This window comes from Engraulis encrasicolus, chromosome 13 (genome assembly GCF_034702125.1).
Source record: "Engraulis encrasicolus isolate BLACKSEA-1 chromosome 13, IST_EnEncr_1.0, whole genome shotgun sequence".
NCBI classification, from domain to species: Eukaryota; Metazoa; Chordata; class Actinopteri; order Clupeiformes; family Engraulidae; genus Engraulis; species Engraulis encrasicolus.
In genome coordinates this window covers 37302801-37328424 of record NC_085869.1, presented here as the reverse complement: position 1 = coordinate 37328424, position 25624 = coordinate 37302801, and the positions used below count along the sequence as shown (strand labels likewise).

At 42.2% G+C, this 25624-nt stretch overlaps 1 long non-coding RNA gene across 3 annotated transcripts; it reads left to right on the top strand.

Annotated features, from left to right (window-relative positions):
- The first annotated feature begins 1438 nt into the window (after nt 1–1438).
- LOC134461738 (uncharacterized) lies at nt 1439–4532 on the top strand. 3 transcript variants are annotated; one of them, XR_010037384.1, is made up of 6 exons: nt 1439–1500; nt 1717–1848; nt 2569–2689; nt 2912–3006; nt 3310–3478; nt 3701–4532. It is a non-coding gene; the product is annotated as an uncharacterized LOC134461738 (long non-coding RNA). The 3 variants fall into 3 exon arrangements; XR_010037385.1 differs by lacking the exon at nt 1717–1848 and having other exon boundaries at nt 1483–1500; XR_010037383.1 differs by lacking the exon at nt 1439–1500 and having other exon boundaries at nt 1614–1848.
- Nucleotides 4533–25624: the final 21092 nt, after the last annotated feature.

The window sequence follows — 25624 nt, the reverse complement described above, 5'->3', positions numbered from 1 at the left end:
CAGTCGGAGGGCATGCTGGAACTCTGAAGGTGATCTTTGCCCTTACACAGCTGAATGTGTTCTCCAGACAGTCCTGTGTAAATCTCGAGGTCAGAACAAATTGCTGTCCCATAGACAGCATCTGCTCTTGGATGGCCAAGATGTTTTTGGTTGCCATTATATTTGTCAGAGGATGCGCTCAACTCTTAGAAAAAATGAACGACTTTGGGTGCACGATAAAAGGTATCAACTTAAAGAAGGAAAATCCGCACTCACAAGCTACGTCTCATTATTTATTTATAAATTACCACCATGTCCACAAGCAAACGTGTTTTGGCTCTCAAGTCTTCATCAGAGCGTGGGTTGCCATTATCACACCTGACTGGAAGGGCTTCCAGCTTTCTTTTTCTCCAATCTTCATGTTTCGGAAGAGATAGATCATACCCTCCAGAAAGGAAATGGCCTTCTGGTACTCCTCCATTCTGTGCCTGCTCAGAACTGTGATCGGGTGGCGGGACAACATCAGGTTGAACCAATGGTCCATCTGCTCGAGAAGCCATGCTGTCGCTGGTCGCTGATGTTGAACCAGGAACTTCAGCCCTTTACTGCTTGATTTACTGAAGACACGAAGGGCTGGTCCTACCTTCAATTTTGCCAAATGTGATGGTTCAATACATGCCTGTGTTAAATGTGGCACGATCTTCAGAGCCATGCCCTCCTGCACTGTGATGCGGTCCTTCAGCGGACCACAGACACCTCACTGGATGGCAGTTGTTCCCTCTTCACGACGTCATCAGTAAGGACAAAAGGTTGTCCTTGTACAAGCGCACTTTTCAAGTTCTTGATCAAGTGTGGCACATCAGGCATAAAATGCAGCTGTCTTGCTGGTGTAGCAGGATGTGGCACAGATGTCTGTGTGATCCACACCATATGCCTTCCACATTGCCCGATTACTAATGCCCATGTCGGTGGTGACACAAACAACGTCAAGGCCAATTTCTGCTGCCCCTCTGTACAATTCTTATTATAGCCTTGTACACACAGATGTCTGTGTGATCCACACCAAATGCCTTCCACATTGCCCGATTACTAATGCCCATGTCGGTGGTGACACAAACAACGTCAAGGCCAATTTCTGCTGCCCCTCTGTACAATTCTTATTATAGCCTTGTACACAGCCCAATTTGTGGAATTGGCCGTGAAGTGGTATGCCTCTACCTACTTCCACCTTGTCGTTGCCACTGTCAACATGAACAACGTGAGTGGTTTGTCCTGTGTGGCCGGTCAAGGTGACATTGCCAAAAAAACCAATATGGTCCAGCTGCGTCTTGTCCAGCTAATACCGCTACGCCCATTCCTCCTTACTAGACCGCCCTCACAGTAACGCCCCTTTGGCTGTTCAAGTTTCTGAAGTCAGTATGCTGCCGAATGACAACACTTGTAAGCGCCGCGCGGGATTTATTAAAACGACTGGATGGATTTCGCTGGATGGATTTCGCTGCAGCGATCACTCAACTGTCGGTAAGATTTCGAATAAAATGCATGAATATACATAACGGTTACTTTACGAGTTGACTTAGTCGGAGTGCGAACAGAAAGTCGGAGGTGTCATATTTGTTCAACCTGGTGTTAAACGTAGGCCTAATTTCAATTCTTGACCAGTGCATGTAAAGAAATTGTAAATAAAACCGACTTGATGTAGTAGTGCTAAAAATAAACCTTTATATTTTCTCTTAGTGAACTTCTCAAAATATATGGGCTAATGTAGATACCACTTGGGATGGGTTTATCGTTACCTATTGTTTCTGATGGGGCGTTAATTGGTGTGGCACCCGGAACTCTTCCTCACTTCAGGAAGATTGGCAAGGGGTAAGCTGTGTTTTTTTCCTCCGTGTCATAAAGTATTTAATGATGTTTCTGTACTTTAATTTCTCTGCTACTTTATTGATCTTTGATGGGAAGATATTCTGTTACGTTTGTGTTGATATTTTCGTTGTAATTTTCGCTCAAAGTATGTACATTAGCGCCATTAATGTCCGCGATCGTTATGAAGTTAACAGGTGCTAACGAGCAGATTGGGAAGTAAATAAATGCTACTGGATCGAGGCCCCTCGTCATCTCTCCTGCCTCTTCAATCATCCAAAGACTGTTTAGTCTGTTATTTTAATGTAATGGTCGGTTCATGTCCGTTGCATTGACTTGACTTGTCTTTGGGTCTGATTTTAAATGTGCCATATAGTTCAATGTGGGAGCAGGTTCACACACTAAATAAGACACTAAGGTCAAGCACAAGCAGATTTTTTTTTTTTATTTTTCTCAGAGCAGAGTAGAGCAGATGTTTCAGGTTGCTGCCAGAGCAGTGACTTGACCTCAGTGTCTTATTTAGTGTACTCCCACATTGAACTCTACTTTTTGGGTCCACGCACCTACTTATTTCTAAACATCTAGAGTGCAACAATGCCCATGCCTCCTAATGTGCCATATAACCTGTATCTCGCCTATTGTGTGTGTGTGTGTGTGTGTGTGTGTGTGTGTGTGTGTGTGTGTGTGTGTGTGTGTGTGTGTGTGTTCGTGAATGTGTTCACGCAGATATAAGAAGTTGGGGTTGGGGTTGATGATCCACATGATGGTGATGGACCAGGACAGCTCTGGACCTCCTGACTGGCAGCTCCATCCTCAACCTCCCTTCCTGTCCTTCACACATGTGCAGGTAAGGCCAATTTTTAAAAACTCACTGCATTGTCTGAGGCAAAAGTAGGAGAAAAGGAGTGAGTGAGTGGAGAACCCGGCCATTACATGTGATGTGACCCTTAAAGGGCGTGTGTGTGTCCTAGAACCAAGACAGTGGCAGTGTGTGTCTGTCTGTCTTTGGTTAAGGATATTTTTAAGATACTACCTTGTTGTGTTAACATTATTTTGCTATTTCTGACAGGCAGAGGCAGTTTTCTGAAGGATGGTTAATGTCAGTATCAACATGTTGTGATGGAGGCTTCCACCTGAGCTGAACACAGAAACTTGCACACAGTGGTGAGTAAAACACTGAATCTGTTTTGTTCTGCACTAGACCAATAAGTATTTCATACAGTAATTCCTTTCTGTGCTGTGTTTATTTATTGAAAAAAATGTGGATAGAGGATAATACAAAACACTGGCACTGTAGTGATCCCTGCACAGGCCAGAAGCTGTGTATCTCTTCAGCCTGGTGTTCTGCATTAAAATGATGGGTGTGATTTTTATGTAGTGTATTCTATGTATCCCTCTCGTGTGTGTGTGTGTGTGTGTGTGTGTGTGTGTGTGTGTGTGTGTGTTTGTGTGTGTGCATGCGTGCAGATGGAAGCAGTCGTTCCTGTTCAGCATTGATATGCCGGTAATGGGTTTGATGAGCCACAGCGTGGTGATGGGCAATCAGCATCAGGACCAGGGCCGCTCACAAGGAGAACCTCCTGCCCTGCCTCTTCATCCTCAACCTCCAATCTTCCTGCTCTTCACACATGTGCAGGTGAGGACAACCTCTAAAATGCACACTTGACCTGAGGCAAAGGGGGGAGAATAGGCATGCATGCATGCACGTGCACCAAACTTTAAGACAGTAGCAGTGTGTGGGGGGGCATGTGCACAAGCATATGCACGTGCTCATGTCATGTCCTTCTGTAGGTAGATAGGGGTTGGTTGTTTTTGTCTTAATTGTCATTCATAACATTAACATGCCTTTTTTTGACAGGCACAGAGCCAGTTTTCAGAGGGAGGGCTGATGACACCAGCAACTTCGGATCTGAACCTGATCAACCCAGCACCAACCACTGTGCCGCTCCTCCTCTGCCAACTGCACCACATGGCTCCACCATCTCAAAAAGGCACAGACACTACTCCACTTCCTGCGAAGGATGAGAGAAGAGCCGACCTCCCCACAACGGCACTCACCACCTTCTACAGGGGTGTCATTGAGAGCATCCTGACCAGCAGCCTCTCTGTCTGGCATGGCAGCCGTCAAGCTGAAGACTAGAAGGCAGTACAGAGAGTTGGTGAGGACAGCAGAAAAGCTCATAAGATCACCCCTACCTGTTCTCCCTACTACCATCAGGGAAGCGCTAGCCCAGCATGCGGTGCTGCAAAAGCACACTGGGAAACGACTTCTTTCCACAAGCCATCAGACTCCTCAACGCACTGAAGAAAACCACATGAATAACCAAGGACACGGGAGAATATTCCATGAACACTTCTTTCACCATGCCACTTACACTTTACTCATTGCACCTTGTATACAGCATCTTCACACCACCTGTATGAACTCCTCCTGCCGTGTGTGTGTCCACTGTGTTTGTGTATTTATTGTCCATCAGTATGTTAATCTTATTATTGCACACTGTTTGGGTGTCTGTATTTATAGTATGTATCAGTCTATATTTAATGCCAATGCCTTATTTTTAGTTATTAGTTAAATGCACATTGGAGACTGGTCAAACACAATTTCAAACTTTGTGTTAACCCTCTTGTTGACCGTTCACACTTCATAGTGTAAAAGTAAACAGAAATAAATTCACATTTCATTCCTGTCTCGTTCACTTCTTTCAGCAATGTATGTGGCCTACATGCAGGGAAGCTGACAGGGGGGACAAAGGGGTCCGTTGACCTGGGCCCAGTGAGACGAGGGGTCCAGGAATGGGTCCTCATTACATTGTATGTAGTCTATGTATTGAGTGGGGGGCCCTTTCAGATGACTTTGTCCTGGGCAAAGCCAAAGCTGTCAGCGGCCCTGATTATGTATGCACAAACACTGGTTATGATGGTAGGAATTTTTTTTCTCTGTTTTCTGATGGCATTTGAATTAAGACAGGCCAATCTGGAACCTCTCCTGGATAAAGAGGTAAGCTTCAATGGTGTGGTCACTCCTAAATCATAGACAGACATGGAGTATGGTAGGCCTATGGTAATGAAGAAATCGTTTTCTCCAATAAAACAAACAAATAGCCTATTGCTATTTCAAATACTATTTCATATTTTTTCATTAATATCTGCTCTTTTCAAGCTGGCCACATAACTGTGGTGAGGTGACACTCATTAGGCCTACTTAAAAAAGTCGGGAATGTGTTGCTGATGTACATCGTACAACTTTTCTAAGTAGCCTATATCATGTCTTACCAAGTGAACAACCTCGCCTAAAAGGGTTTTTTAATTATTATTTGTCGGGGTGTGTTAATATCCTGGAAAGGATAAATCTGTGGTTTAATCATATAGCCTACCCAGTGTTAACAGTGACCTCGATACACACAGCTAGGTGAGGTAATGCCAACGCATTGACAGTATATTTAGGCAATATATACAGTATTTACTATCAATGTGTCAAAGTTGTGTTGAAATCAAAGCATTTTGGCGACCTGATACGTTATGACAAATCTGTGCATAGCGACACGAGTTCTAAACAGTAGGCTACAATGTCCGAGGTACGGGAAGACAAAGCAAAATACATATTGGGATTAGAAAACGTGTGATTTATCTCACTTTCTTACATAAATTGTTGAGAATATTATGTCAGTGGAATGCTCAGTGAAACTTTTCTCCGGAAGATAAAAATTTGCACGGGATATCTTTGAAAACATGGAGCCTTCATCCGGAAATGGCCTTGAAAATGACATCATGCAGTATCCCTTCACGATTGGCCAATACGGCAAATGCCGGGAACGCCCATGGGCGTGCTTGCATTAGGGGTGGAACTGTTTTACTGCAGCTGGACCCTTCTCCAAAAGACTGCCTGTAGTGATGTTGTGCTCGATAGCAGGGGTGATGGCCAGAACAACAAGTGCAGTTGACTTCACTGCTTTCTTCCTATAAACCAACGTGACGTCACAAACCATGAATGCCCCTTTTTGGGGGAAAGAAAGGGCTTCCCCGGTGAGTGGAATTCCCCTAGGTATTCCCCAGTTGTGCGTGCCACCCCACCAAAAAAAAAACCTGTCAGTTGTGACATCGCATCTGCTAGAAAAATGGCATACTCGCTATATTTGCCGACCGAGGACCGGATACGGTATTTGAAGAAAATAAAGGACGCCGGATGACCGCGATGTCCCTTTGAAATAACAGACAACTAGCTAAATGACCCAAAGAAGTGGCCATATATCGATTACTCCCACATCTACCACTACCTGAAATTATTACCAAGTAAGTATCTAGCACTGTTATTAATCCACCATAACATATTTTAATTTCTAACACATAAAAGATTCTCATTGATCCAGGTCATCTTCGTCAATAGAATTAAGTTGTGTGGCCAAGACATTGTCTTTGTATCTAACAACTGAACTGAAACCAAATGTAATTACATGAACAGAGATGGATGAGGATTACATAAACGTCTACAATGTGCACAGTGCATACCTGATCACCTGGGGTATGGTACACCGAGGATATGAAACCTGAAACCTTTCAAAAGATGCATATATCAGAGGCCCTGCCTCCCCAACAATTTGACAAGTATGTTATGCTGCCCGATGGACTACAAGCTATGAAATACTTCACTGTTGTCCATTTTTTGTACTTGGAATAAGATTTTGACCTAAAGATACAGGAGCACAACTCTGACACTCATTTGGAGTGTCTCACTGGAACTTTGTTATACAATACCTGTTAATCGGAAATTTGGCCTTTTTTAGGTTTTAGCATTTTAGGAGGTGTCTCATTAAATCTAACCTCTCTATCAGGCCAATGAACTAAGTAACTGATCTTTGCATAGAGGAGATCGAGCCATCTAGTGAACATTTCTCTTACTGTTGTTTCGGGTATGTTCAGAACTAGACTCAAGGGGGAAAAAAGGATGGGCTCTGGCAAAGTCTCAGTAAAGTTATAAAAAGCTGTTCCCGTGGTGGAAGGGAAATGTAATTTCTCCTACTGACAAATTGATTCAGATAGTTTAAGAGGATCAAGAATATGATCCAGCTGACTCCAGTCGCCTCTCTGCATTTCACATCATCCCCCTCCACCGAATACGATGAATAGGACCTGGATGATGACATTTCACATTGAACGTCGGGGTGGTTGTTTTCGACGGGGGAATCATCTTTTAAGACCAAGAACATTTGAATCGTTGCAGTTTCTGTAGCGTGTTTGACTCACTATGGTGAGGAAACACAGAGGGCACATAATTCGGGCAGGCAGGGCCGTCGTTACGCCTATTTTAGGGGAGCAGGTAGAGGATTGTGCTTTGTGAGTAACAACACCGGGAGAAAAGTGTAATTACTTACACGGATGAAATCTTCAGACCCGAAGTACCAATTTTCACTCACAATACCCGTGTAATAAATCAATTTGACATTGTCTTGAAATTATAGTTGAGCTTTAATATTTGTCTTAACAGTTTGAAAACACACATGAACTGATTAAAATAGCTACTAATGGAGTAAAAATGACCAAATATCTGCCGGGGATGCATCATTTTCCAAGTAAGGAACCTGTTTAAATGAATCGCTTCCTGACCACTGCTTCTCCTGGAAACGCGCAGTTAGTAACTCCTTAAAGTTCCTAGTCCTTGTGCAAATTATGCTCTCGGCATTTTTATCTAATCATTTTAATTCCGTACATAATATTCATCAGTTGAAACATTTTGAAATGTTTTGTTTAGTTTACATATAAGGAATGTTCATTAAAATGTGATTTTTTAAAAAAAAAATCACTGTAACTAGTGTTTAAAAATCGGTATGGTGCTCTAAAAATAATTGTTGGGGTTGTCATTCAAGTGTAAAGAAATCCTGCATACTGCCCATTCCACCAACAAACTTTAATACAACATGAAGAAGGTCGGATGACCGAAACAATGTATTAAAATTTGTTGGTGGAATGGACAGTGTGCAGGATTTCTTTGCTCTTAAAATAATGAATTCATAGACAAAACCTTAGCAGGTGAGCTGAAAAAATTTCGGCACGCGCGCATTTTCTTCCTCTGGGGCACGCGCCGAAATTTTTTCAGCTTTCACTGTCCATTCTACCAACAAACTTTAATACATTGTTTCGTTCATCCGACCTTCTTCATGTTGTATTAATGTTTGTTGGTGGAATGGACAGTATGCAGGATTTCTTTACACTTGAATGACAAGCTAAATCAAGTGACAGAGGAATGGAAGATTGAGGACAAAGTTGTGGCGTGCGTGACAGACAATGCAACTAACATAAAATAAGCAGTCAAGGAGGTGCTCAAGTGGAAACACGAGCTGTTTTGCTCACTCCTTAAACCTAGTTGTGAGGCATGCCTTGGACCACAGTGCGGACATTATGTCCATTATCAAAAACGTGAAGGCCATGTCGGAATACATCAGGTGGAGCACAGTGGCCAGCGATAAGCTCCGCCACATGCAACAAAGTATGGGCCAGCCACAATTGAGGCCAAAAATGGATGTGGTGACGAGGTGGAATTCCACATTCTATATGTTGCAGCGCATCCACTAAATTAAAGAGCCCCTCATTTCCACGCTGGCAATTTTGAATCCGCAGGAGCCAACATTGTCTCATGGTGAGTGGGAGGCCTTGGATGAAGCGTGCGCAATCCTGGCACCCTTTGAAGAGGTCACAAGAGAGATGAGCTCAGAGAGGTATGTACTTATCTTTTATCATATGGTAAAATCTCATGTTAAACATAATTTGTTTGTGATTGAAATATAACCATTCAATATTATACAATTTTATCTGAATATGATGAATCTGACATGATGAACATGCTATATGCATAACTGATCACAGTTTTTTCTTCTTCCTCTTTATTTTAGCTTTGTGACCGCCTCAAAGCCCATCCTCATTGTGCGAGGCCTGCAACGGTTCCTCACCCACCACCAGAGGAAGCGCAGCTGCAGGTACACTGGTGAAGGCTCTCGTAGTTGAGATTGGCAACAGATTTAAGACACTGGAGAAGAACAGTGTGCTGGCTGATGCCACATTCCTGGATCCCCAATTTAAGAGGCATGGCTTTGTCAATGATCAGGTTGCCACTCAAACCATGGCAAGAGTAGAGAGGGCAACCCAAGATGCGAGCACTCCATCCCCACCCTCACGAGCACAGGAGGAGGAGAGTGAGGAGGCAGCCACTGAAACACAAAAAGCCTGTGTTTTGGGCAGACTTTGAGGAAAGGGTGACAAGCCTCAGGCCTGATGTTCAAAACCCCAGAGCTGGAGCCTTACTTGAGGTGAAAGGCTATGTATCAGAGCCACTATTGCCACGTCCCTCTGACCCTCTGCAGTGGTGGCAAGCCAGAGCCTTGGTGTACAAAAACCTGTGCACTGTTATGAAGACCAGGCTCTGTATTGTGGCTACATCAGTGCCCTCAGAGAGGATCTTTTCGAAGACCGGACTCATAGTCTCTGACCGCAGGAGCCAGTTCAAAGTGTCTCAGCTGGCGTTTTTGAACGCAAAGGCCTTCATTTGTTAAATGTGTACAGCTTTGTTATTGCACTATTGCACTGATTATTGGACTATTGCACTGATAGTATAGTACACAGTTAGGCCTACAAGGCTACATAGGCCAAGTCACTATTTTGTTGTCACTATCTTGCACATATTTCTTATTTCAATGTTGTCCTTTTACTGCTTGTTCATTGCATTGTTTTATCTAGGTTTTATATATATATATATATATATATATATATATATATATATACACATATATTTCATAGTGTATTTTCTACCTTGCCCTTTTTTTGTAAACACAGTGTTGCAACAACTAGCAACCTTTTTTGTCAAATTCATTGAAGGTTTATGAGGGGTATTGCCTTTGTTACATTTAGGCCTACACCTCTCCTCATGCTAAGGCCTAATTTTGTTAAATGTTTACAGCTTTATTATTGCACTATTGCACTGATTAAAAAAGCACATGGTTAGCCTACTATTTTGTTGTTACAATCTTGCACATATTTATTTTATTCCAATGGTGTTTTTTACTGCCTGTTCATTGCACCGTTTTCTCTATGTTTTTAAATATTTTATAGTGTAGGCATATTTTCTACCTTGGCCTACCCGTTTTTGTAAATACAGCATTGCAACCAAGTAGTAACCTATTTTTGTCATATTCATTGAAGGTTTATAAGGGTATTGCCTTTTGTTACATTTTTTAGGCCTGCTGTTTTCACAGTTCACTTATTTCTTTGCATTTCTCTTGTGCTCTTATCTAAGCCATTTTTGAAATGGTGAGATTTTATTTATAATTTTATTTAAATTTGTATATCTTATTGTGACCCATAACAAAGACAAGGATCAGAGGGCTTCGGCGTTCAGACAAGTTTGGCGAAGGTGCTCTGTGGTTATCACTCTTCTTCTTGGTTAAAAAGCTTTTAATAAACTTAGCTAGTTCATAGTGGAACTGTTAAAAATTGCCAACATGTTTCGACCGACAATGGCCTTCTTCAGGGCTGTACAACATTTCAAATCTCCCCCCACTTCCGTATATGCACTGTAAAACATGTACTGTACATTTTACAGGAAATTCCTGGCTAATAGTTGCCGCAAGTTTACTGTAAATAGGTTACAGGACTATTGTTGTAGAATAACAACAACAAAGTATTGTACTTTAAACAACACACTACTGTAATAAATACCAAGATCTTCTTGTAAAATTCACAGTAAACTTACTGGATCAATATTGTAAATATTACAGCAAAAGGATTCATTTTGCTGCAACACATTAGCCAGGAAGTTCCTGTATTTTAAGATTATTTTACAGGAAGAATATTGTTAATATTCCTAAGTTAATTTACAGTATGAATATTGTAATTTTTACAGCAAAAGGCTTCATTTTGCGGCAACTCATTATCCAGGAAGTTCCTGTATTTTAAGATTTTACAGGTGAAATATTGTAATTACCTGGTGTAATACAGTATAATGCACATCTGGAATGCATCATAATCTACTGGGAGCCAACCTTTACTCTTATTACTTGTCTATAGACCCCCCAAGGCATCCTCTGTCTTTATAAGTGAATTTACTGAGCTGCTCTCTTATGTATGTCCCAAGTACTCCTCCATCCTGGTCTTGGGTGATTTCAATATCCATGTTAAATCTCATAATTGTAACTTTGCCATTCAATTCTTAAATGTTTTAAACTGCTTTGACTTTACCCAGCACATACATTTCCCTACACACTCTAAAGGTCACACACTAGATCTTGTGTGCTCCAGTGGTACATCACCATATAACATTGTGCCTAAAAATCTGTCAATCTCTGATCACATAGCTGTTCTTTTCCATCTTGCTATCCCTGTTCCTCAGCACCACCGCCGTCCCCTTCGCTCCATCACATACCGTAATACTAAAAACATCAACATAACTGAGTTAACAGAGCTTTTACAATCTCAGCTGTCAGTGCTGCCTCCCAGCCTGTGCTCTGATGAACTTGTGTCATCATATAACTCTAATCTCTCCTCTACACTTGACAAACTTGCCCCCCTGAAAACGCGTGTTGTCTCCTTTTCTCACTCAGCTCCTTGGTTTAATTCTGAGCTTAGGGAAATGAAGGCAGCTGGCCGTAGGCTTGAGCGTCTCAGTAAAAAGACTGGGCTTACTGTTCATGCGCTTGCTTATAAGGACCATGTCCTGGCATACAAGGAAGCCCTAAACAAGGCCAAGTCCTCGTATTACAGCTCTATTATCAGTACAGGCCAGGGCAATCCCAGAGCACTCTTCTCCACTATTAGCAATATTATCAAACCATCTCAACCCTTCCCACTTACCCCTTCAACTGATCTCTGCTGTGAGTTCTTGAATTATTTTAATAACAAAATTAACACCATTTACATTCAACTACAGTCTCTCCCCCCCCCCACTCTAAATGACAGCCCTTCTCTTCAGCCACCTCCACAACTATTTTCCTCCTTCTCTCCCGTTAATATTGAAACTGTCTGTGATCTTGCCACGAAGGCCAGGCCTACCACCTGTCTCCTTGACCCTATGCCCTCCTCTCTTGTCAAGGCCTCTCTACCAGTTCTCAGTCCCCTCCTTACCAACATGATTAACACTTCTCTCCTGACAGGCATAGTTCCAAACTCCCTAAAGATTGCAGCCATCACGCCTATCCTCAAAAAAGCTGGAGCTGCAGCGGATGATTTTAAAAACTACCGTCCCATCTCAAACCTTCCCTTCATCTCCAAGCTGCTAGAGCGTACTGTGGCCTTACAGCTTCAAGAACACATGACATCATTTAGCCTATGGGAGGAACTGCAGTCTGGGTTCAGGGCTAAGCATAGCACTGAAACTGCACTAGTCAAGGTCGTAAACGACCTTTTATTAGCTGCGGATTCAGGCCATTTCAGTATCCTCCTGCTACTTGATTTAACAGCTGCTTTTGACACAGTCTGCCACAACGTCCTTCTCACAAGGCTGGAAACCCTACTGGGCATCAATGGTACTGCACTCTCATGGTTCAGGTCCTATCTAACTGGAAGAGAGCAGTTTGTCTCTATTGGTGATTTCCGGTCTCCAAGTTCACTCCTCACACATGGTGTTCCACAAGGCTCAGTTTTAGGCCCCCTACTCTTCATCATCTATATTCTTCCCCTTGGTAACATTCTCCGAAAACATGGCCTAAATTTCCATTGTTATGCAGATGACACCCAAATCTACATACACACTAAACCCTCCCATCCACTCCCCCTTGCTAACTTAACAACTTGCCTCAATGAAATTAGTAATTGGATGACCCAAAATTTTCTTAAACTTAATCAAAGCAAAACCGAAGCCATCATCATCGCCACCCCATCATTACTTAGAAAGATAAACCTTTCTCAGTTCTCTATCCCTGACTATTTTACCTCCACTTCCTCTGAAGTAAAAAATCTGGGCGTCATCATCGACTCTTCGCTCTCCTTTGAATCCCATATTAAACACCTCACCAAAACTGCATTTTTCCACCTTAAAACCATCTCCAGACTCCGCCCCTCTCTCACCCCTACCTCTGCTGAGACCCTCATTCACTCTTTCGTAACCTCCAGATTAGATTATTGCAATGCCCTACTCATTGGTCTCCCCACTAAATTGATAAACCGTCTACAATACATTCAAAACTCAGCAGCTAGATTACTTACACACACCAGACCCTGGCATCACATTACCCCTATCCTCTATCAATTACACTGGCTTCCTATCCATTCACGTATCCATTTCAAAATTCTCCTCCTCGTATACAAGGCCCAGCACAACCTTGCACCCTCCTACATCACAAGTCTCCTCACCCCATACAATCCCACCCGCACACTACGATCCACTGACTCACTCCTCCTTACTGTTCCCTCCACACACCTGCGCACCATGGGCGACAGGGCATTTAGTGTTGTTGGCCCCAAACTTTGGAATTCTCTTCCACTTTCACTTCGTCAATGCTCTTCACTATCTACTTTCAAATCTAAGCTAAAGACACACCTTTTCTCTTCTGCTTTTTAACTTCACTGACAGGCACTTCCACTTATTTTAATTATCAGTCTATTTTTTTTTTTTTTTTTACATATTATTTTTCCCACTCATTTTTATTTTATTTTCAAATGCATTCTACTTCTTTTTTCTTATTTTAAAAAAACATTTATTTTATTGTAAGTTACTTTTATTTCTATTTTATTCTTGCATTTTTATTACTCTCCTATTGTTAATTCACTGAAGCTTTGTTATACTTTCTCTACTGTTATGTATTTGTTTTTGATTGTAAAGTGTCCTTGGGTATTTTGAAAGGCGCTCAAAAATAAAATGTATTATTATTTATTATTATTACTGTAAGCCCCATCAAGCAGCCTATAGTTTATAGATAGTCATGAGCACTCATGCACCCTTGGATTTATAAAGCAAGCATAATAAGCTAGATTTATGGTTATTCATTACTGTTAATATAAAGCATAATTAAACATTATGAGTGGAGTCATAATGTGTTGTAAATAATAATAATGTGCATTATAATTTGTTATAAATGTGCTCATAATGCAATATAGATATGGGCTTCATAGAAAGTGTTAAGAAAAACATTTTTGAAGAAAAATCCTGAGAAAACACAAGACTGTGGAAACAGAGCTGTGTGAATGTAGAGAAAGCACTTCTGTGAGTCTATCACGGGAAAACACTTCCGTGACCAGGGGCACAGAATTTTGGCAAAATCTGTGAAGCTGACACAGATTACATGTCCCAAAGATCTGTGTCCATTCCACAGAATTTTGAGAGATCGGGCTGGTGTGTGTGTGTGTGTGTGTGTGTGTGTGTGTGTGTGTGTGTGTGTGTGTGTGTGTGTGTGTGTGTGTGTGTTTCACACAGGGGGTCCCAGGTGTGGTAACATGTGGGCTCCCTGCAGGTGAACGGGTTGATGTTGATGGTTCTGGAGACCCAGGAGGAGATAGGACTGAGAAGGAATCAGAAAAAATATTTACGGTTATTCATTATGACCCATACATGCTATGGTGTATTACAGTAAACACGAATGCCATTTTCACCATACAAAGGTGTACAATATGCACTGCTAAGATTGGGGGTGTAGTGAATCACTGGTCTCCATAAATGCAAAGCCAAATTCAAGAACATTTATTTTTTCACTACATGCAGGTTTTTGTGTTTAAATATGTAATGAGATGGGATTATGGGAAATATAAATGATTAAGAGCTGATCTTTGTCTGGTCTCAATTCACTAACAGTGAAACAAAAATGATGTCAAAATATCAACATCTGATCATGGAAAGAGACACGCAAGCTAATCCACCACGGCAAGGTGCCAGCTCAACAGGATTAGGGTTTTTTTTTTTGTCTTTTTGAAATAATAAACGAAATAGAACTATACAAGAGAACAAAGACAATATATGGGGTCAGGCACCCCAATAGTTTGGCACAGAAAATGCACGTATGAGCTTTTTGCATTGTATTAATTTAAAAAAAGGTAGTTTATTGTCTTCACAAAGAAGACAGAGGTCCTCTTTGACCTCGACGCCAAGGTCCTCGAGGCCTCCCATTAGGGCCGACAGGTGAGCTGAGGTGAGGTCGGGGAGTATAGACAGCACCGCTGTCCTCAGGTCCTCAGCAGCCATAATTCTCTGCAAGAGTGGTGGAGAGAAATCATTGTTACACCACACACACTGTACGTTGGCAACGGATAGTAATCAAGCAGATTATCATACGACACAATGCACAATGCGTCTTGTGGTGTCCCCAGAACAGTGTAAACCCCCACATCCCTCAACTTCACAAAACAGTGTTTTTTCTGTCACAAAAGACACAGAGTCACCATCCACAATGACCAGCACTATCTTGCCAACCTCAAGCTCATCATCAATGTTCTTCTGCAGAAAAACAAACATCCCCTTCTTGTAAACTGTGCCCTTCACTGTGACAGCATGAGATGCGACTGTTTTGCTACATTCGAAATTTGAACTACTAACCACAAATTGGATTCGTTCACTGAAATCACTTGCGTGGAATGCAATTTGTTTGTCTATCAACACACACTTCGGGAACAGTTCACCTGCACTCAGGTATGCCTGTAAGAGCTGATGTCTTTGGCAACCGTCTTGCAGATGTTTTTGAAGTTTTGCAATTTCCGCGCATATCTTTTGAAAAATGTGTGCTTGCTCTCGAAGCGTAGTGTCCAAAGCCGAATTAGTGGGCCAAATTGAATGATGAGCTCTGGGTAGTGGAGCAAGTAGTGATGTTCCGGTTTTACTGTTCATTTGGGAAAAGCTGCCAGCGAAAGAAAATATACTCCTCAATGAGTGTTTTCAAGTATGACACTTGATGTGTGGTTATTTTAGGAGCACAAATCAGCTCAGGCTTTATTAACACAGGGATTTCGGATGCGATCACCAATCAGTAGAGCGAGCAGACGCAGGAAACACCAGTTCTGGACTGCATGACCCGAAAGCCTTTTGCTACCTGGCGAAACATCGGCTGGTTTGTCCAGGGCATCATTTCCTTGGTAGTGAAATTGGTCTTTACACCTATTGAGCTGGGTGTAGGTGAACTGTTTCTCAGACACTAGAAGGCCAATCAACAAACAAAGGTCAGCAGAAACGATGCCCTCGAAAAGGTCATGGCCCAGACATGGGGCCAATCCAGGCTGGCAAACATGAAAGAATGCCAACTGGTTAAAGGGGCAGTCACATTTAATTCCACATTCAGAGGTTAGATCACCCTTTCCCAATTCCTCTACATGTTGTAGGTAAGATTCTGGCGTACGGTTGTTGCCACAAACCAATGGGGAATCCTTAAATTTTGATATTCTGATGTCACAGTACGGACAGAATTAGTGGCTCACACTGAAGTTCTCCACAAACCCACCAATGCTGTGAAACCCTAAATTGTCACCTGAAATTGCACAGAGGCGAGCTTTGACATCCAGACCATTGTTTATCTCCACGCCAGACTCCTCAAGTGCCTTGAGATCATTAATAAGAGGCTCAAAAACATTGTCCATCCCAAAATACCTAAAATCTTGATCCTTACAGAGGAGAACAAGCTGCATGCTATCAATGGCAGACCTGTTGTGAGGCAAGATGTCTGTTAGGGTGAGGTACACAGAGAGTATCTTGTGCTTCTTTCTAGCGGCCCCAAGCGGGTTCACCACCTCAAATGAGTCTTCACAAAGAATAATGCCAAGAGAAGATGGGTCAGTTTTAAATAAGGGGTTGCACTTAACTCCCTTACCATCGTCTACATCCTGAAAAATGCCTTGCTGTGATTCTTTGCAATGTGTTGCAGCATACTGCTCTTGCATTGCCTCGCTTTTAAAAAGTCTCTTTTATAGGAATATACTGGGCAAATGATTCCTTACCCTTCTCATTGATTCCTAATAAATGAGACACTGGCTCAACATAATTAAAATGTTTTTTAAACGCGGCCTTTCTCCTTGGATCTGTGCTCAGACCACTATTGCAGACTGTCAAGATGTCATCATTTTTCAATTCTTCAATAATGTCACCAATTGTAGCTTCTGGGATACCCAAGGCAGTTAACTTCTGACTTCTGATTCAGCCTATTAATCAGACTGAAATCATGAACATCTTGGTAGCCGTCAATAATGGCTTGAATCACAGGGGCCGGCAAGAGCAGTTTAGCCTGGAGTTTTAAATAGAACAATGTAATGTGCTGTAAAAAGAGGGATTCATCAACAGCATGAGGTGCTTTTTGCTCATCAGAACCACTGCTAACTACAGATATTTCACTCTCTCTACATCGACTCACTGGCATCGGGTCTTTCAGCACTACAGGGAGTTTCAACACACTCATTGCAGTGCTTCTCGGAAACATGGGATGCAAAACTCGACAAAACTGAAAAATGGGCGATGCATCCTGTAAAGGGGCATTTAACTTGTAATCCACTGCGCAGATGAGACCGCATGTCACGAACGGCCCGGGGATTGAACCCGGGTCTCTAGCGTAGCAGGCAGACACTTTACCACAAGATCAAAGAGTTGACTCAAATGCAGAGAGAGGCAGACAACAAAAGTCAAATTTCAAAAAGTTTTACTGTGTCAAAAAAAGGAGTGTTTCAACAAGGCAAATCGGTAGACCAGTAAGGGACAAAAGGTTTCAGTTCAGATCACAATGCTCAGTAGGACATAGTAAATGATCAGGAACAAAAAAGGAGTCCAACGCACAGAAAATCCAGTAAAGTCAACAAAGTCCAAAAAGTTCTTCAAAAACGGCAAAGTCCAAGCAAGGCATCAAAATTCAAAGTCCAAAAAAGTCAAAAACATCCAGAGAAACAAAGGTTCAAGAGAGCAACAGGAACTTGCAAGCATTGTGATCTTCAGATGACAAAATCAAGACTGAGCACAGGCAAACAGAGGAGGCTTATAAAGGCAAACAAACGAGATGCAGGTGACATGTAATTAACTTAACGAGGTCTACTCAAACACAAAACATGACTCAGCAAATGATGACACAGCACAAACAAGGGGGCACGATGAGGCCATCTAGTGGTGAAAGTTCAGAAGATGCCCCAAAGCCTCACACCGCAAGTGAATTACAAGCGAGGATGAGGAGTCACATGTCACCATGGGCGTAATTTCCACGGGGGTTACGGGGGTTTTGACCCCCCCCCCAGACTTCAAACCCTGACAATGTAACCCCCCTTATATAATTGTAAAACCCCCTTATATAATTGCAGTACTTGTCTTGCATGAACAACTTTACCCATTTTATGTAAAATAGTGAAAAATAGTTTTGTTCAGTTATGTTTAATCATGTTGTAATGTAACCCTGCCCCCCTTGGTATTTCCCAAATCTGCGTTAGTTGTGTACGTTGTAGTACGTACCATTGACAGTACTGTCAATTAGTGTTGCCAGATTGGGCTGTTTCCCGCCCAATTGGGCTGCTTAGGATGGTCGTGTGCGGGTAAAAATGGCATTTAGCGGAAAAACCAGCCCAATTTTAGCCATAGAAATCAATAGAATTGGGCGGGATTTTGAGCTTCTAGGCTGGTTTTGAGCATTTTTTGGGCTGGAAATCATTAGCCTCATCTGGCAACCCTGTGGGTAATCCTCTTCTCCACTATCCCAAATTCAAACTGATTAGCGATCAGCTTTCCCAAGTATTGAGCAATTGTTTTTTTCTACTTTTAACTTGCAATTGCCACATGATCATGCGTGGATGTGTCTTTGGCATAAGAGACATTATTTCCGAGTGTTTTGAGAACCTATAGTGTACCACTGCCTTTCTGCCTGTCAGTTAGTTAGCTATTTTATGCTAGGTTACGACAGACAGCGTGTGCATCCCAATATGTGACCTTGCTTCCTCCACTTGTGCTTGTGGCCTCGCCCCGCCTCCTGGCCCCTCCTCCGTGGAGAAAACAATAAAGTTTCCCAGCTGTCAGCCTAGCCAAAATAATTTTTGGGGGACTATTCTTCATTCATAATCCAGTTGGTCAAATGAGAAAATTACTTTACAATTGCGCTTTTGCAAGATATTGAATTCATTTTCCGTTGTCAGTGACATCATCATGAGATCACAAGCAGGCAAGTGAGCAAGGGAGGAGGGAAGTCCGCATATTGGACTCCACTCAGCTAGTTCAATAACACTGGACGTGGCTGGCTATTTTGGACTTCGTTGATGGCTAGCACTTGGGATATTTACTCCCTCAAACCAACACATTTTGTGAAACCCTAGCAATCGGACGTCTGTTTGTTTTATTTCACGTCATTTAAGTAGTTTTTGGTTACCCCCTGTCCAGTTGCCTGCGTGATTTCCTATGATAGTATCCACTTCAAATGAGAAGCTTGTTCAATGCAGCTGAACCAAAATGCCTGTAAGTTTTTTGACACCAATAGTAAACACATCCATTTTAAATAAGATGTATTGTGGCATTATATTTTGTTTTCAAAATCGCATTTGTTGACAACAGCCAAGCGATTACAGTTTGTTTCGCCAGTGAAGTATTTATTGAAGAGAGAGACACGAGAGAGGGTGGGGAGACAAGGGGTTCCCTCCTCACGTGACACTATGCGTGGCTGTGCTTGGAGTGAGACAGAGTAGGTCCTCTCAATGTTTTTGTCGCCAGTCGCCACTGTATATTTAGTTATAAAAACAACAACAACAGTCAATTGTATAAATAATGGGTATGGAATATTATGTAGCCAGCAGGCTACTTTAATTTCTACCACAGCAACTTTCTTCTGATCGTATGATTAACAACATGGCGAACAACAGACAAGAGATCCTATTTGTGCAGCATCCTGATTAGTGATTGATGGTTGGGATATGTCATTCATGTTTGGCACTGCATCAAAGATTTTATCATCCATCTCTGACTGTAGCTTTCTCCTGATCATATGAATTACTAAGCAAAGGGTAGGAATGTTTTTAATTAATTAATTAACTCATCTTTGCTTTATTGCTATATGCCACATTAAAAATGGAGATTTTCTGACAGCTTGACTTTAGCCTGATTGGGAAAATGCATTCTCTAAAACTCTGATCTGAGTTTGCTGCCAAGCCATTTGAACATTAACTGAGGTTTTTTTTATATCAGGTTCAAGAACTTGATTGTGCAGGTCACCAAAGAGAGATCCAAGGCCAAGGAGGTACAGGTGATGAGAGAGAGAGACGGGTGTCCAGAGAGAGAGACGAGGAAGCACAGATGAGAGGGAGAGAGAAGGAGGTGACAAAGGAGGTGAAGCAGTTCAAGAGATAGAGTATGAAGGTGTCAGAGGAGGTGCAGCAGTTGAAGGAGAGAGAGGCAACAGAGGAGATGTAGCAGTTGAGCAACAGAAAGGAGATGATGGAGGAAGTGCATCAGTTGAAGACAGAGGGAGAGAACGAGGCGAAGGAGAATCGGATGACCAAAAACAGGGAGAGAGAGTACAGAGAGAGACAGCGCAGGAGGCACAAATGACCAGGTAACATACATAACTGTACATGCAAATACTGAAGAAAACTGTTTAGCCATTTAATTCATTTAGATGGAAATCTTGACCCCCCCAATTGTCAGCATAAAGTTACGCCCTTGCATGTCACTGCACAGAGATCACACGCAAAATCCTTATCATCATCGCCTCTACTGCATGGTGTGACAGCCTTGTGGTCTCTGTACATGTGAGCCTTGAGGGCAGGGAGCTTTGCGTATCCTCTGCGATATTCGGCATTCCACAGGCATATCTAAAATGTGCACTATTGCTGTGCAACTGAATGTGCTGTGTATACTCAAAGACTTTATCAAACCTCTCCCCACACGAACCTATCTTACATTGAAACATTGCGAGAGAAATGGAACAGCTAACCACAAATAGCACTACCCTAGTGCAAGTTAGATAGCCATCTGAGCTTAACACGTGGAGTGTTGGATTAGCACATTTTCATAAACGTCCACGCAGGAAACAATAATAATCAATATAATGTATGTAAATAATGTAATTACTATAACGTAATGTAACACAACAACCAAATAGAAGGTAGAACTAAGGATATTTCTTTTTTAGAAAGGCAGACACAACTAGCGAACGTGGCGAGTGTTCCAGAAGTACAGAGAAGAATAGCGACTGCTAGCTGTCTACTGCAAGATTCCAGAACGTCTGCCTGCACTTGGTAGTTCTACTCCGTAACAAGGGAGTAGACACCACCTGGTGGACACCTTAGATTCTACCACAGATAATCTCTCGCAAGCAATGTCTATGTCTAGTGGGTTGAAACATGCGGGCGGAGTAGAAAAACATGCCACAAAATGTCTTTATTTGAACACTAAGAACGCTTCGTTTCACCTTTTTGTAGCGTGTTACTGATATAGATCATGTGTGAAAAGTATAGTTGTGTTTGGTGGTGAATTGTATTTTCGTAATCTCGTAACAAACGGGTTGTTTTCTGGTCTACCTACTGTGCATTATTAACAGGGGTCATGTCAGGACATTATCGCTATGTTAAACAACTTAAAATGGCCAAATTGTGATGTTTATTCATATTTCAGAAGATCAGTGGGGAACCCAACATTGTTTATCATCACCTAGCAACAATCTACGAGTCCGAAGCACACATTTTGAATGCATGAGGATGCTACTGCATACCAATAGTCTGGTAAAACTAGTAAACATTAAACTTACAGATTGACGGACCTGGTGATATCCACGGCCACTGTGCAGCTCTAATTATGCTGTGGAAAAAAATCCAAAATGTGCATAGTCAGTTGTTAGGGAAAAAAGATCATGCCGCAAACATTTACATCCTAGCTCACAGGCGGCTATTCACGGTTAGACTACTAGCATAGAGATCCATCTCTTTGCTACTTGGCACTTGGGCTACAAGGGCATTATCTGCTGGTAGAGATTTGTACTAGTAGTATAGTTCTACAGGCTGATCGATGCAAAAGGAAGCACAGTTAGAGCACCCACTTTGGTGTCTGATCGCTTTTCATAGAGAACAGCCGTAGCCTACGTTCCGTCCAAAAGAGGGTGCCACTCAAATGCTTTTGTATGGGGTGGCCTGGCAGGCTCTATTCAAGTCAGAAAGCATGAAGTCCGAGATGACAAGCAATGCTTACCGATTTACGCTGCGGCTGGAAATCCTTTGGACACGACAAACGACAACATGTATACAACGAAATGCTCTCACTGTATTAACCTTCTAATCTAGCCCTGTCGATGATAAAGCCCTCTAAGTTCTAACCCTGCCAAATGCATATAGAACTCGGCCTATCCTATCATATTGATCTAGAATATAAAACTACAAAGTAGGCATATTAGATGAACAGGCTACATAATATCTTAACATTTTGTTATCTTACCTTTATCCCAGGAACGTCAGTACAGTCAGATCCATTCCGCCAAAAAAAATCAAATTCAAACTGGTGTCCCATGATGCAACGCAAACGCTGTAAACGCCCATGCATACAGTAAGGTTACAATAAAATTACAACAATGTCCTTAATTTCCCCACAATGCATTGCCATCTACAGTAAAAATGTGAATACAACACACTGTTGTACAAATTGCTGTACTAAATACATCAATGTCTTACAGTGTGCATGTGAACGTCATCATGTTCTGGTGCGCGTCGCGCAGGGCTCCAGGCCGCGCGCGCCTGTGAACGTTCGCGGCATCTGGTTCCTCCCGTCCGTGCTTGCACAGGTGCCCAAAACCGATATGGTTGACACCTGCGGTCCTTACACCTTATTCAAGAAAACAGAGACCATCATAAACAACATCATAAACATCACCACTTCATAGTACATTCATAATATCAGAGAAATGAAATCATACGATATTATCATTTAAACCCGGATATTGCATGTGTAGCAGAATGGGTGTCTGGCCCCTTTAAGCCACGGCAGCAATCTGCCATGGCATTGGTGCGTCATGTGGCAGGTGCACCAATGGGTAGGATATGTGCCATCTTTAAAAGCAGGGCACCCGGCACACTTTTGAGTTGGCAGCTTTATTGTCTGGTAGTGTCAATTTCGGTTGAGCCAGATCGTTGGCGCTGGTTGCCCCCGAGCCGGTATGCTCTTGCGCGCACGGAGAAGTGGAAATTCCGTGACGCGAAGTGTGGTTACGCGGCGTGGCTTCTTGAGCGTTACCGAGGCTCTCCAACGCTGGTGTTGACATGGACTGCTTGTTGTGGTATGTAGGCCATCTTTTCCCGACTTTGGGAATTATATTAACTGTGCCGTGTAACTTACTGGCTGCATTGCATCGTTAGGATTACCGGGGTGAGCGGCCATTCCCCCAGGTTTGGCTACGAAGACGATGCTGCGTTATAGGATGAAGACCAATATGGTATGTTGTCACCACCATGCCTCTTTGTATGAATAATGAGAAATTTGACTTGTCACTCATCCCCTATCTGTATTAATTTTTGTGTGCAGGTGGCCTGGTGATTTCCCATACATCGGGCTGATGGCGTTGATGGGTTGCTGTTTTGTTTAGCCTAGTGTTTTATCAGATCTACTGGTCTGGAGGACTGTGGTGCGCAACGTGCGCGTGCGGTGGTTATACCGAGTGTTCGCTGTGTTGGGAAAATGTCCTTTTTGGTTTGATTCACTACTTGTGTCGAACACGTGAGCGATCCCCCCTGTCGGTCTTTTATTTTCTTTCTTTACTGATTTATCCTGTTATCTGTTCCTTTTGTCTGTGCATTGCACTTGTAGTGCCACCCTACTGTGCCACTACATACCCAAGACTCCAGGTTTGCCGTGTACTAACACTGTTTGTCGTGCCATTGATCTAACCTGTTTGCAGTGCTCTTTAATTACTTGTGTAGTGTAAGCTTTGTATTTATTGGAGTCACCGGCGTGTAGAAGGTTCAGGCCATTCTGGCTCATGCATTGTGTTACTGCCAACATTGTCCTTGATGTCCGTCATCTATTTGTGATCTTAACGATTTTGTATTTTTATAATTGCTGTAAATAAAAATAATGGATTAATAGTTCCCAGTCGCCCGTCTCTGTGGTCCTTATAGCGAACCTGTTGTGCCTTTTGTTAATTCATATTCTGAGGGCGAAATTCCCTCAGTGGCGTAGTCGTGCAATTACACACATCAAAAGTAATTATTATTTTAAGAAATTACCAGTAACAGTCCACTTGGTTACACATGGTATTTAAATTATGTATCCATCTGCTCTCTTTTTGGTTAAGAAGTCTTTGTCTGTCCCCTCTTCTTGTATTCATGGGGATGTGGTCAATGCCTATTGCTGTGAAAGTGGCAGGTGCATGTGTATGTGTTTCTGTAAAGTGCTTAGCCATGGCGTAGTAATATCTTATTGTGTGTCATTTAGGCCTGTTTAATGTTTTACTAATCAATAAAAACATGACTTATGGTCCAACTTAGCACCGTTGCATTGTTTTCTCTATTTATCTTAGTTTCTCTAGTTATCCAGTTCTCTTCGCCGAGTCACAACAGCGGCGCCGTCGGCAACTCGGTGAGAGACGAATCCTGACTGAGTTGTTGGTAGCAGCGAATCCCCTATGGATCAGATCACCGCTAATGTTTCGTTTTTGCCGCGAGTCGCCAGGCAACTCAGCAGCGGAAGCGAGTGATCTGCTGCTCAACTTGACTTTCTGATCCTCCCAAATATTTACATTTTAGTCTTCTTAAACACATAAACAACACATACAATAGAGTCTACTGTTATCACGAACATGCTGTTCCAATGCCGCCAAAGCCGTCTTGGGTGGACATGTTTAGTTACTAGACCCAGGTGGGTCGGATCGCAGTAGTAGTTTTGGTTCTGTGACGATTCATAGGTGAGTTGTAACTCACGAATCCTTAAAGTAGCCCATGCGTGACTGCTTTCGGATCCTTTCCTGGCTCATGGGGTTTCCACAGTCAGTTTTGTGATCTCAGTGGCGAGAGTTTTGTTGATAAAACTGTCTCACTTTTTGATTTATCAAAATGAATTGATGAATGGGACAAAAAAGGTGAGGCGCATAGTCATTTAACGGCAGGAACGGTTTATTATTATTTTTTAATTATTATTATTGTTTTTTTTTTAAATGTTAGGTAAGTGATCCAAGTGATTCGTCGAATCCGGATCCCATCCTCTGGATGATCCAATCGTCCTGGATTGCCCAAAAGATTCGAGTTAAGCACCTCTATCCGTGTGCCCACCTGCGACCAAGAGTGTCATAACACCGCTGGTCCCTTTGATCTCACCACTGAAGCTTGCGTTCCAAAATAGGTGTCTGATTATTGCATAATTACTCAAACATCCCTTCAAATCACTAATCACTAGTCTCTTGCAGTTGTTGACCTATGTCAAATTCACACAGCACTCCCTGCGAGGCTGCACCAGTTCAAACAGGGAAATGAGTCGGTTTATAGCCAAAGTACAAAACGTAAAAATGTTCTGTAATTAATTATCTATGCCTTTTATTTATTTGTTGCGCAACAACTGCTGCTCAAGTTGGCGATATTTTGAATTTAATATTAAGTGTCGTTGTGATGTCTTCCTGGGGGGTGTGATAACATGTCATTCATAGGCTGAACCAATAAAACCAATGATGTTCCAAATGACATAAGGATCTGGGGTCAATAATGTTAAGGCCCTAGCGCTTTAAATATTGATATTAGGCCTCAACAACTGTTTTCATATGAAAAATGACTTCATTAAGTATCATCTAGTTAAAAGTGCATTATATTTTAAAATAAATGTTAGGTTCAAACCCTTAACATTTGTAAATATGAAACACCTGAAATGAAAGACACAGAGAATCCTTAATTAAGTTTCAAGCCG